The sequence below is a fragment of the Pleuronectes platessa genome, unplaced genomic scaffold (assembly GCF_947347685.1).
Source record: "Pleuronectes platessa unplaced genomic scaffold, fPlePla1.1 scaffold_25, whole genome shotgun sequence".
NCBI classification, from domain to species: Eukaryota; Metazoa; Chordata; class Actinopteri; order Pleuronectiformes; family Pleuronectidae; genus Pleuronectes; species Pleuronectes platessa.
This window is the reverse complement of record NW_026519137.1, coordinates 2,439,528-2,451,612: the sequence shown is the minus strand read 5'-3', so window position 1 is coordinate 2,451,612 and position 12,085 is coordinate 2,439,528.

Genomic DNA, 12,085 nt, shown 5'->3' with positions numbered 1-12,085 from the left:
CAGAAGGCTTACTCCTCCCTGGACAGACCCAACACCTCAGTCCGGATCATGTTTTTCGACTTCTCCAGCGCCTTCAATACCATCCAGCCCACTGCTGAAGGCCAAACTGGAGGGCACGCAGGTGAGTGCTCCCCTCATCGCTTGGGTCGATGACTATCTGACGGGCAGACCACAGTTTGTGAGATTACAGAACTGTGTGTCTGATCATCTGATCAGTAACATCGGGGCCCCCCAGGGAACTGTGCTGTCCCCCTTCCTCTTCACCACATACACTGCTGACTTTAAGCACTGCACAGAGACGTGTCATCTGCAGAAGTTCTCTGATGACACGGCCATTGTGGGGTGTGTTGAGGGCGGAGGGGAGGCTGAGTACAGGGACCTGGTTGACCGCTTTGTGAAGTGGTGTGGGGAGAACCGCATGCAGCTCAACGTGGCGAAGACGAGGGAGATGGTGGTGGATTTCAGGAGGACCAAGCCCCTGCCCTCTCCTGTCTGCATCGGTGGGACGGCTGTGGAGGTGGTCCCTGCTTACAAGTACCTGGGTGTCACACTAGACAATAAACTGGACTGGTCCACCAACACAGAGGCCGTCTACAAGAAGGGCCTGAGCCGGCTTTATTTCCTGAGGAGGCTCAGGTCCTTCAACGTCTGCAACAAGATGCTGCAGATGTTTTATAAGTCTGTTGTGGCGAGCACCATCTTCTTTGCTGTGGTGTCCTGGGGTGCGGGCATCAAGGCTAAGGACGCCAACAAACTGAAAAAACTGATTAGGAAGGCAGAGTCTGTGGTTGGCTCTAAGCTTGTCACCCTGGAGGAGGTGGTGGAGGACAGGATGCTGGCAAAACTGCTGGCAATCATGGACAATCCCTCTCACCCCCTCCACAAAACACTAGACAAGCTAAGGAGCAGCTTCAGCCACAGACTCATTCAACCCCGCTGCTCTAAGGAACGATACAGGAAATCGTTCCTCCCAACCGCAATAAGACTATACAACTCATCTACCTCTGTCAGAGCCACCATCACAGAACTGCACTAAATATACCTGTCTCAATTCATCATTTTATACAATAATATTGTCTTTTGCACACTCTGTCTACATATTCTTACACTCACAGTATATTATATTATCTATTGTATCGCCAAATACTTATATTTATACCCGTACTATATATCATATATTATATCATACTCTTTGTATATTCTTTGTATATATAAGTCTATATACACATATTTTATTTATACATGTGTACATGTTATTAATATTATATTTTACTATTATTATTATTATATATACTGTTGCTGCTATTATTACTATATACTGCTATTATATTGGTATAATTACTATCATATATAAATATATATTATATACTATATATACTGTACTATTTTTGATATACTGTCTAACAATAACATTACCATCATATCATCAGTACTATAACCATCATCTGCCACTGCACCTTATCTACCTATTTTATCTTGTGTTTCTGTTTTTATTCTTTCTACCGCAATATTTTATATTTTATTCTATTGTATTGTATTTTATTGTATTCAAATGTACCGGCTGCTATGACGACTTAATTTCCCCTCGGGATGAATAAAGTAATCTATCTATCTATCTATCTATCTATCTAGATGCATCACTTACTGTTGAGAGGTGCTGGCACAGCTCGGCGAAGACTGCAGCAGAGTGTGGCTTCTGCACGGCCCTCTTGAAAACGAGCTCAACCATTTCCTGCAACTGCTCCGCTATGGAGCCAGAACAGTCTCAAAAGGATTAAATGCACACAGAAATGAATACATGCGCAAAAAAGATCCACAAATACATTTTCAACGCCGCTGGCTCAACACACTTGTCACACTAATCAGCGGCGTTGTCCGGCTGACTGTGGCTGGTTAGAGCACTTCATGTGTGTACGGTCACATACGGTTATAACGAACTTTGTTAACGGGGATAGCGGGCTAGCCACCATGCTAACTGCGGTGGGAACAGCGCCAAAACCCGCTGACTTAATCCCAAGGCTCTCATGACACTGTTTCTCAAACACCGTCAGGTTAGAAGCAAACACTTGGTAGTAGTTAGTATCGGGTGTCCGTGCTGACTGTGTGTGGAAGCTGGGGGGGAAGCTAGCTGCCTCCGTGTAGCTTCAAGCTGTTGCAGCTGTTGAATTAGCAACGCAGTTTGGAAACAAGACCGGGGAACCGCTGCGTTAAGACACGATAACATAAGCACTTTGACCCGCTGGGTGTCACTTTATTTCAGCAAAACTGTCGCGTCATCAACAGCCCTTTTCTGTTGTCATCGTTCACTGTGTGTGAGGAGCCGGGGATCAGCGTCTACTAATTCTATGTCTATTGGCTGGCGGGCTAAAAACCTCCAGGCTGCCTGCGGGCGTTTTAATGACGTCGTGTAATGGCACTCACGTGATTGGCTGTACAGGAGTGAGACATCTGATTGGCTACAGACGATCCCCTCTTAGAAAAAATGCATTCGTGAAACAGAGTCGCGTCAGGGGAGTCTCAAAAGTCTCAAAAGTCTCACACACAAATGCAGCGAGGTTTACAAATTAAAAGCACTTTGTAAATGCAGGTCCAACAGTTTATATATGAATGTAACAAGCTCCAAATATGTATTTGATGAAGATTGCAAATACTTTTACATGCATATATTTGTGAATTTTTTTTCTATTTGTGTGTGCATCGGAAATGTTTATGAATCTTATATTTTACATGTGAATTTTTTTTACTTATATATGGAATGAAACATTTGTGTGTGCATTGAAAATGTATTTGTGGATCTTTTTTGTGCATGTATTCATTTCTGTGTGCATTTAATCCTTTTGAGACTGTTCTGGCTCCATACTCCTCACCGTCCAATTCCTCGTGACTCAGATCCGTCATGAAAGCTTGAAAGTTTTCGGTGAAGCAGCTGACGGACTTCTTCCTCATCTCTCCCAGCAGAAGAGGAGCTGGCTTGCAAGTTAATTCCACGCTTTTATTTTGTTTTGGGATCATGTTGATTCCAATAAATCGAAGTTGTCTTCAAGGCAAATCCAAAGAAACAAGTTCCGGTGCAAGAAACAAGTTCAGGAGCAAGAAACAAGTTCAGGAGCAAGAAACAAGTTCAGGAGCAGGAAACAAGTTCCGGTGCAACCAGCCAATAGTGAGAAGACAACTGAGTGAAAAATGAAAACTGACGTTTAAGTAACGACAGACTTCAAAGGTATAAGGCTGTTGCCTTGGTGACCTGCAGTGACATACGTCAAAGGAACAAAGCCTGATAACGTAAAAAATAATAATACAGAAAATGCTTCTTTTTTTTTAAATGTAAAAGAAGTTTCATTAAATTCAAACTTAATAACGGTTTGAGTGAAAAATCCTAGAAGACGTTTCTGAAACTTAAAAAATAAATTATATTCAGAAGTGTTACAAAAAGGCTATCATACGCTAATAAGGAATGATAATGAGCTCTTTAAGGTATGAAAAAAACTGCGCGCGCACATCCTGCGGCGCACATAAATAAAAAATAAATACAATTAAATCAAATTAATAAAAAAACTGTGCGCGCACATCCTGCGGCGCACATAAATAAAAAATATATTTAAAAATAAAACATAAAAAATAAAAACAATTGTATCAAATTAATAAAAAAAGTGTGCACATTCTAAATAAAAAAGCATGAAATGGCGTACGCCAAAGCTAATTCCGATTTACAAAACCATGCGCACGCAAAACCTCAACTCCAAATCCGCCCTCCACAGCCCCAATTTCTACTATAAATGGTCAATGCAAAGCACGTCACGAATATTAAATTATGAATCCGACCAATGGGTTTCCACCGTGAGTCCTGACCGAGGCACGGCATCAAGCTATGTGAAGAGGAAGTGAAACTTTCTGACACTGACATCGAGTTGTTTGTTAGTGAGGTGGAGGTGAAGAGCGACTTTATGGGACAGCAGTGATGTCACTAATAAAGAAAATACACTGATACTCTGCCGCTGCTGCTGTGTATAACACAATGTGGGAGATCAGAAATCGCTGAACCCTCGCTTCCTCCTCCTCATCCTTCCATTCGCATGCACAAATCGTGCAGAACCCCGCATCGGTGTCACGGCAGTATTTATCCATTTAGAGCATCTGACCGATTCCCTCACATCAGTGGATCCAGTCTCTCAGCACGTGTCACCAAGTACGACATGAAGTGTTGTGAACTCAGTCTGTTGATATCAATCCTCTTCCGCTCCTCTCCTCTGAAGCAGAAGGAGCAGACACCAACACGCGCGGCTAGACCCGCTACGTCTTCCTCTGTATCTGACGCGTTGATGATGAAATGAAACAACTAACCTAAAACGACTTCTATAACAAATGTTATAACTTAGTCACACTTTAAAAGTATGACTAAGATATACGTGAGGAAGTGTCTGCTTAACCTCTGATATTTTAATGTTGAAGCCACAGTTTATGTGATTGAAGCGTTTATTTGTTTAACACAAGTCTGAGTAGATTTTCTCCCATGTATTTTCAACCCTAACTTCATAAACACTTGTATAGACATCATATATCAGAGACTTTATTTCTTCTCAACCTCTAATCTCAGATTCCTGTGTTCTGCAGCTTCTTCTGAATCAAGAGGAACGAGAGCTGTTTGTGGGACTCGTCTCCAAGAGGACAGGAAGAGACATTCAGAAGAAATCTGTCTCAATCAACCTTGTAGACTTTGAGTGGAGTTTCATATAGGTCAGTGAGAGCTCTCTCCCTAGGTCATTTGTCAATTTGTCTCTTTAATTTTGTACATGTAATCATATTGTTCTTCTCCTGTCCACTAAATATTAATCAATTCATTTCCAAATATGGGTATGCTTCCTTTCCATGTACACAAAAGGGAACATGCTCCCTTGTCCAAGGGCACGTAATCCAATGTAGGATTTGATCTCTTTATTTCTCTCTGTTAGAAATTAGGATCAGTTATTGGATGTATTTACTTCATGAATGTCACTTGTTGATCTTCCATGTAATCAAGTTGCAGAGCTTGTGTTGTTGAATTAATAGTTTTAAAGAGATTCGTCTGATAGAGGCAGTCTTATTTGACCAGGACCATTCAAAATGAATAAAGAAAGGAATATTTCATGTTGTTTTTAATTATCACGTGTTATACATTCTCTTTGTGGGATTAATGTTTTGTCCTGATACTTGCATCATTTCTCCAAGTGTTTTACAAGGTTCATTTGTTTTATCAAATGTAATGAACAGACTGATAACTGTCATGTTCTGAAATCTACATCAGTAATGGACAACTTTGTTTCTAACAACAAAAAAACAGCAAGTATTTCAGTAGCTGCATTTCATACCGTAATCATTCAGTATACGTTGTTCAGAATATCACATCAACAAATGGAACCAAGGTTTTGGTAAAGATGAGTTTAATTTATAGGAACTGACTGTCATCATGCTGCTATTACATTAAATTAATAAGACCGTGTCCTCGCCGCCGGTCTACGGGGAGTATAAAGTGAGCGGACGGACGGAAGTTGCATCCGCGCAGGAGTCAGGACATCAGCTTCATGCAGCTCGTCCAGGGCCTGATGTCGGCATGTGGCGGAATGTGCACCGCTGTTATAACGACCGATGTAAACTCCCTCGGGATGTAATAAGGTCGGCATCTGATCACGAGCTGCTCCAGGTCCGGAGAACAGCCCGAAGAAATAATCTCCACATCTGAGCACCACACATTGTTCTCCATGCAGCAGACACCTCCTCCCTTGCTCTTCCCAGAGTGTGTTGTCCGGTCCTGACGCTGAATGGAGACCCCCTCGGGAACCATGGCGGAGTCCGGGATCGAGGGGTCGAGCCAAGTCTCCGTGAAAACCATCACGTTACAAAAAGTCAGACTGCGGTTCAGAACTGTTCCTTGTAAAGTGTCTTAAGATCTTCTTGTTGATGTTCCAGCCCGATTTGGGGGGTGGGTATCAACTGAGTTGAACCCATGTTTTCTCCTGGATTACAGAAGAGGGCCTATAGTTTTTCGTATGACTGAAGATTACAGCGCTCATTTATACGCTGGCTCGCAACAAACAATTTGCGTCCTCACCTGCTGCGGCCACGCTGCACTTACTCACACACACAGAAACGGCAGTGGAGAGAGAGAGAGAGGGCGAGAGGGAGCGCTACGGTGTCCCTACATAGATGTCGCCAAAGCCCTGCAGCCTATAAGAATCACTGTCCTGTCAGGTAAATTAAAATATCAGCAGAACGGGAAACGCGCCCGCACATCCTACGGGCGCGTCCTGCGGCGCATATCCTGGGGCGCACATAAATAAAAAAAAACATATAACAATTTAATTAAATCAAATGAATAAAAAAACTGTGCGCGCACATCCTGCGGCTGCCGCAAATCCTAAATAAAAAATAAAAAAATTAAATTAAATCAAATTTATATAAAAACTGCGCGCGCACATCCTACGGACGCGTGCTGCGGCGCATGTCCTGGGGCGCACATAAAAAAAAATATATATATATATATAATAATTTAATTAAATCAAAGTAATAAAAAAAACTGTGCGCGCAAATCCTGCGGCGCACATAAATAAAGAATATATTTAAAAATAAAAACCATAAAAATGTAATTTATCAAATTAATAAACAAACTGTGCGCGCACATCCTGCGGGCGGTGCACATTCTAAATAAAAAAGCATGAAATTGAGTACGCCAAAGCTAATTCCGATTTATAAAACCATGCACACGCAAAACCTCAACTCCAAATCCGCCCTCCACCCCCCCAATTTCTACTATAAACGGTCAATGCAAAGCACGTCACGAATATTAAATTATGAATCCGACCAATGGGTTTCCACCGTGAGTCCTGACCGAGGCACGGCATCAAGCGATGTGAAGAGGAAGTGAAACTTTCTGACACTGACATCGAGTTGTTTGTTAGTGAGGTGGAGGTGAAGAGCGACTTTATAGGACAGCAGTGATGTCACTAATAAAGAAAATACACTGATACTCTGCCGCTGCTGCTGTGGATAACACAATGTGTGAGATCAGAAATCGCTGAACCCTCGCTTCCTCCTCATCCTTCCATTCGCATGCACAAATCGTGCAGAACCCCGCATCGGTGTCACGGCAGTATTTATCCATTTAGAGCATCGGACCGATTCCCTCACATCAGTGGATCCTTGCCTCCACTCTGGGATATTATTTGGAAAGTTTCTACATTTCTTGTTAGTGATCTCCTGTGCGCTCTATGCGCTCTGCGCTGGGTGGCGCTGCGCGCTGGGTCGCTATTACATGTGTAGCGGGTCAGTTCTTAATAAAGTTTTATACTTTTAGCAGTGTCATTTTCCCCGCTCTGGATGTGTTAATTAACCTGACAGGACGGCAACTCCTATAGGCTGCAAGGAGGCGGAGGAGTTTATTTAGGGACACCTTAGCACTCTCCCTTGTCCTCTCTCTCTCTCTCCCCACTGCCGGTCCTGTGGGTGTGTGCGAAAGTTTAGCGTGAGCTCAGCACGTGTGGTCGCAATTGTTTGTCGCAGTAAGTTGCTGGAAGTTATATAATGTTAACGGCGATCACAGAGAAAGTGTCCGCAAACTGTAACTGAAGTTTGTCCTTAGAGCCCAGCGTGAAGCTGTGTCTGTGTGCGACTGTGACGGCGTCACCGTGGATGCACGCTGTCCCTGCTTTATTTTAATGAATTAAAAGTATGAGATAAGGATGTGTTTTTATGTTTGTAAATGTTTTTAAATATTATAAATGTGTTTAAATTGTGTGACCTAACTATAACATGTTTGTTTTATAGGGCTGCCTCCAGCTAAATAGTTACGGTCACGGTTTTTTCCCACTTTAGATTTTATTTAGATTATTTGGTTTGATTATTTGTTTCTTTGTGTTTTGTTTTGTTCTATTGCAAGGTGCAATATATATGGTTGACTGGGACTGTGCAATTCAGCGGTAGTGACTTTAATGGTGGTGAATTATTGGCTCCATAAAGTAGAGGCCCTCTTTTGTCATTTTGTTGTTGTATATCGTTTGCAGTGATTTTCTTAAAGTGTGTTGTGTTTGGTTTTTAATGCATGATATTTCAGCATTGTACAATTGGGTCTGGAGCCTCTAATTTCTCTCTATTTTAAACTGTCATTTATATCAAGTCCAGGCCAGCCTTTCCAACCTTTGCACATGTCACTTTACTGTTTGAGCAGTCTGTTTTAAATCATTTGCATTTATTAAATAAATTGTATTTTGTATTGATATCTCAGCCTCCCGTCCCGTCTTATTCTGGATACTTGTTGAACCGAATTGACATTAACTGTCATCTCTGAACCATTTTTAATCACTACACATGCTTGCATTGTTACGATTCTTAAAGTGTGCTATGGTTGTTTAATGTATGATATATTAATGTAATGAACCGACTGATAACTGTCATGCTCTGAAATCTACATCAGTAATGGACAACAAAACCAGTATTAGTATTTCAGTAGCTGCATTTCATTTACCGTAATCATTCAGTATACGTTGTTCAGAATATCACATCAACACAGGGAACCAAGGTTTTGGTAAAGAGGAGTTTAATTTATAGGAACTGACTGTCATCATGCTGCTATTACCTTAAATTACATTGTACAGTATTTGGGATTATGTTGAATTTTATTTAAAACAATAATAAACAGACAAGTTAATTTACATGACAATTGTTTACAGTGCGGAAGTTACACTGTAACAGACTGCGTCACACTCGCGCTGTGGGTTTTATGCGGTGTCCTCGCCGCCGGTCTACGGGGAGTATAAAGCGAGCGCACGGACGGAAGTTGCATCCGCGCAGGACATCAGCTCCTGTGGGAACACACGAGCAAAGCGGAAGCGCATTGCTCCGCGCCCGTCAGCCCGTGATTCTGCTTTCTCCGCTGGTTGTGTATGCTCCGTTCAATGAAGGGGTTCGGGGTAAATGATGATCTTCATAGCATTTAATCATGTTCGGGGAAACACTCGGGGATATTGAAACTCCAGGAGAACCGCAGGGAACTCTAAAGTACGGGACACATATTTTAACATTTAAATATAATATGTCATTAATATCGTTTAAAATCATTTCCCAGTGTGTTTCCCCGAACTATGCCCCGAAACCATCGGTGCCGAACGCGATCGCAGCCGAAGTGAACAGCGCCACTGAGTTACATGGGGGCGGGCGTGAATGTTACGGGGTCAATTCTGAATAAAGTTTTATAGTTTTGGCAGTATTATTTTCCCCGTTCTGCTGATGTTTTAATTTACCTGACAGGACGGTGATTCCTATAGGCTGCGGGAAGTCGGCGCAGTCTATTTAGGGACACCGTAGCTCTTCCCTTCTCCCCCTCTCTTATTGTGTCCGTGACATTAAGTTAAGTTGTCTTTTCCTGTTTTAGTAATTGTTCTCAAGACAATAAGGACGGGGTGGGTCCCTGCTTTATTTGAATGAATTAAAGGTATGACATAATGATGTGTTTAATGTTTGTAAATGTTTTTGAAACATTTTGATAAACTGGTTCAAATTGTATGACCTAAATACAACATGTTTGTTTCTGTTGAGTTGTGTTGCACTATTGCTGCAGCTACCGTTGCATTCGGAGGAAAGAATAAATGATGGCGTTATCTTTAGCCGTTGTTGGCGTATTTATTAACAGGCTGCTGACACATCAGTCTCACGGTCAGAGCTACTTTAACTGACACACTAACATATAGCAGGTTGGCTCTTATAGCCTGTACCTTGGCGCCATCCTGTGGCGTAACCATATATACATATTACAATACAGCATTACATATACATCTGAGTACATAATGAATATATCTCAACACCCCCACTTGTACTCAGGTTGCTATACTTCAAGCAAAAGAAACACAGGAAAACAGAATGAATGTGAACCTCTGTCATACACATATCAATCTCCAAAAAGAGCATTTGCAAACTTCTTCAGTTTCAACTTATTTACAGGTTTGGTCATTACATCAGCAACCATGTCATCAGTAGAACAATACATCAAAATCACCCTTCCCTCAATCACAGTTGACCTGATAAAGTGGTACTTTATGTCAAAGTGTTTACACCTCTGTCTGTGTACAGGGTTTTTGGCAAGAGCTATTGTCCCCTGATTGTCCTCATGTACAATAGTTTGTGTGTAATTGTAGTTATCTATACCCCCTAGTAACTGCTCCAGGTATAGACACTCCTGTATGGTTGAAGCCAGTGCCATATATTCTGCCTCGCAGGTTGATAGCGCAACTGTGGGTTGTTTTCTAGTCTTCCACGAGACTAGAGAGCTGTTCTGACTAAGACTGACAGAGTATCCTGTGGTACTGCGTCTGTCACTTGTATCAGCCGCCCAGTCAGCATCACTGTAGGCTTGTATACCTAGCTCCTCACTGTCGTTTCTCTTAAAGCTTAACCCTTTCTCTGCAGTGCCTTTGAGATACCTTAAAACATGCTTCACAGTGACCCACTGCTCCTCTGTAGGCTCAGCAAAATACTGTGATAATCTGCTCACCACAAAACTTAAATCCGGTCTGGTACAAGTAGTCAAGTATATAAGACTACCAACAGCCTCCCTGTACATCCTGACATCTTCCATCTTTACTGCATCTTCAGTATACTCTAGCTTCTGCTCACAGGGTGTTTCTCTGGTCCTACAATCTTGCATATTAAAACGCTGTAGTATCTTGTTAGTGTATCTTTCCTGTGACATCTTTACACATCCATCTGATTGACTGAAATCAATACCCAGAAAATGTTTGAGTTTGCCTAAATCTTTCATCTTAAACTTTTCTGCGAGCATCTCTTTCACCTTTTTCAGTCTTTCTTCATTGCTTGCTGCAATGATCAAGTCATCGACCCATGTGATTATGATCACCTTCCCTTCATTTGACTCTTTGGCATAAACACAGTGGTCGGCTGGGTTTTGTAATATTATGTTTTTTTTAAACCATTTCATTTATATTGCTGCCTCAACGTGATGCTGACACGGACACGTTAACTCGGGATGGGTTTTTGTAGGATTTTTATTTCAGCGAGACCTTCAGTAGATCACCACACTTCACTCACAAGCGCTTTGTGAAAATGACGAATCTGCCACCGGCTCTGCAAATGACCCTCAACATCTGGAAAAAGGTAAAGAAATCGCCAATGTCAGGCCATGTGTGTTCTGTTATTGTCCGGAGACTCCGCCCTCTGTTGCTTCCCGCTCTTTTTGTCCCTCACCTGTTCCCGGTCATCAACCTGATTGTTTGCCTGATTTGTTCACCTGTGTCTTGTCTTTGTTCCCCCTTCTATTTAAGCCCAGTCTTCCTGTTGTCCCCTGTCGGATTGTATCGTTTGTTTGTGAGAATCTATGTAAAGATTCTGCCGTGTTTGAACCTTGTTTTACCTGGTCTGGTACTAGACTCAGATTTTTGATCCTCTCTGTTTTTCCCTTTTGGAATTCTGTTTTTGAATTGGACTCTCTGTTTTTTGCACTTGTGTTTTTTGCCTTTTTGGATCCTTGTTTTTTCTATTTTTGGAAATAAATAAGTATTTTTTTGCATCTTGGTCTGCGATTTAGTCCTTACTCTGAGAAAGGAGAGGCACTGTCTAACGCCGAGTTTACCCCGGGGCGTGGAAGCGCAGTGCAGCGCCAAGGAAATCAAGCGCCTCCTATCCACCCCCTGTTAAACCTTTGTGCGGTGCACATCGGATGCGCTGCGCCGCGCTGCTTCACTCGCGCCCTGAACCAATGGTTTCGGCGTAGAGTCTATTTTTTTCACTCGCCGCGAGCGTAACGCGCCAAGAAACAAACTGAAAATGATTTTAAACGATCTGTTGTCCTAGAGTTTTAATTTCCCCAATTTTCCCAATCACATAATTAAATTCCCCCCTGCCCATCCACTACAGCTACACAAGCAGTCATATGGATACAAATAGAGGGGGGGGGGCTATGAGACCATCATCATATACCCCCAAACGAGTACATTGAACGGGTTACATTCAACAGCAAGCGGAGAAAGCAGAATCGCGGGCTGACCGTCGCTGAGAAATGCAAATCCGGTGTGAACAGCCGGCGCCGCACTTTCCACCTAAAAAC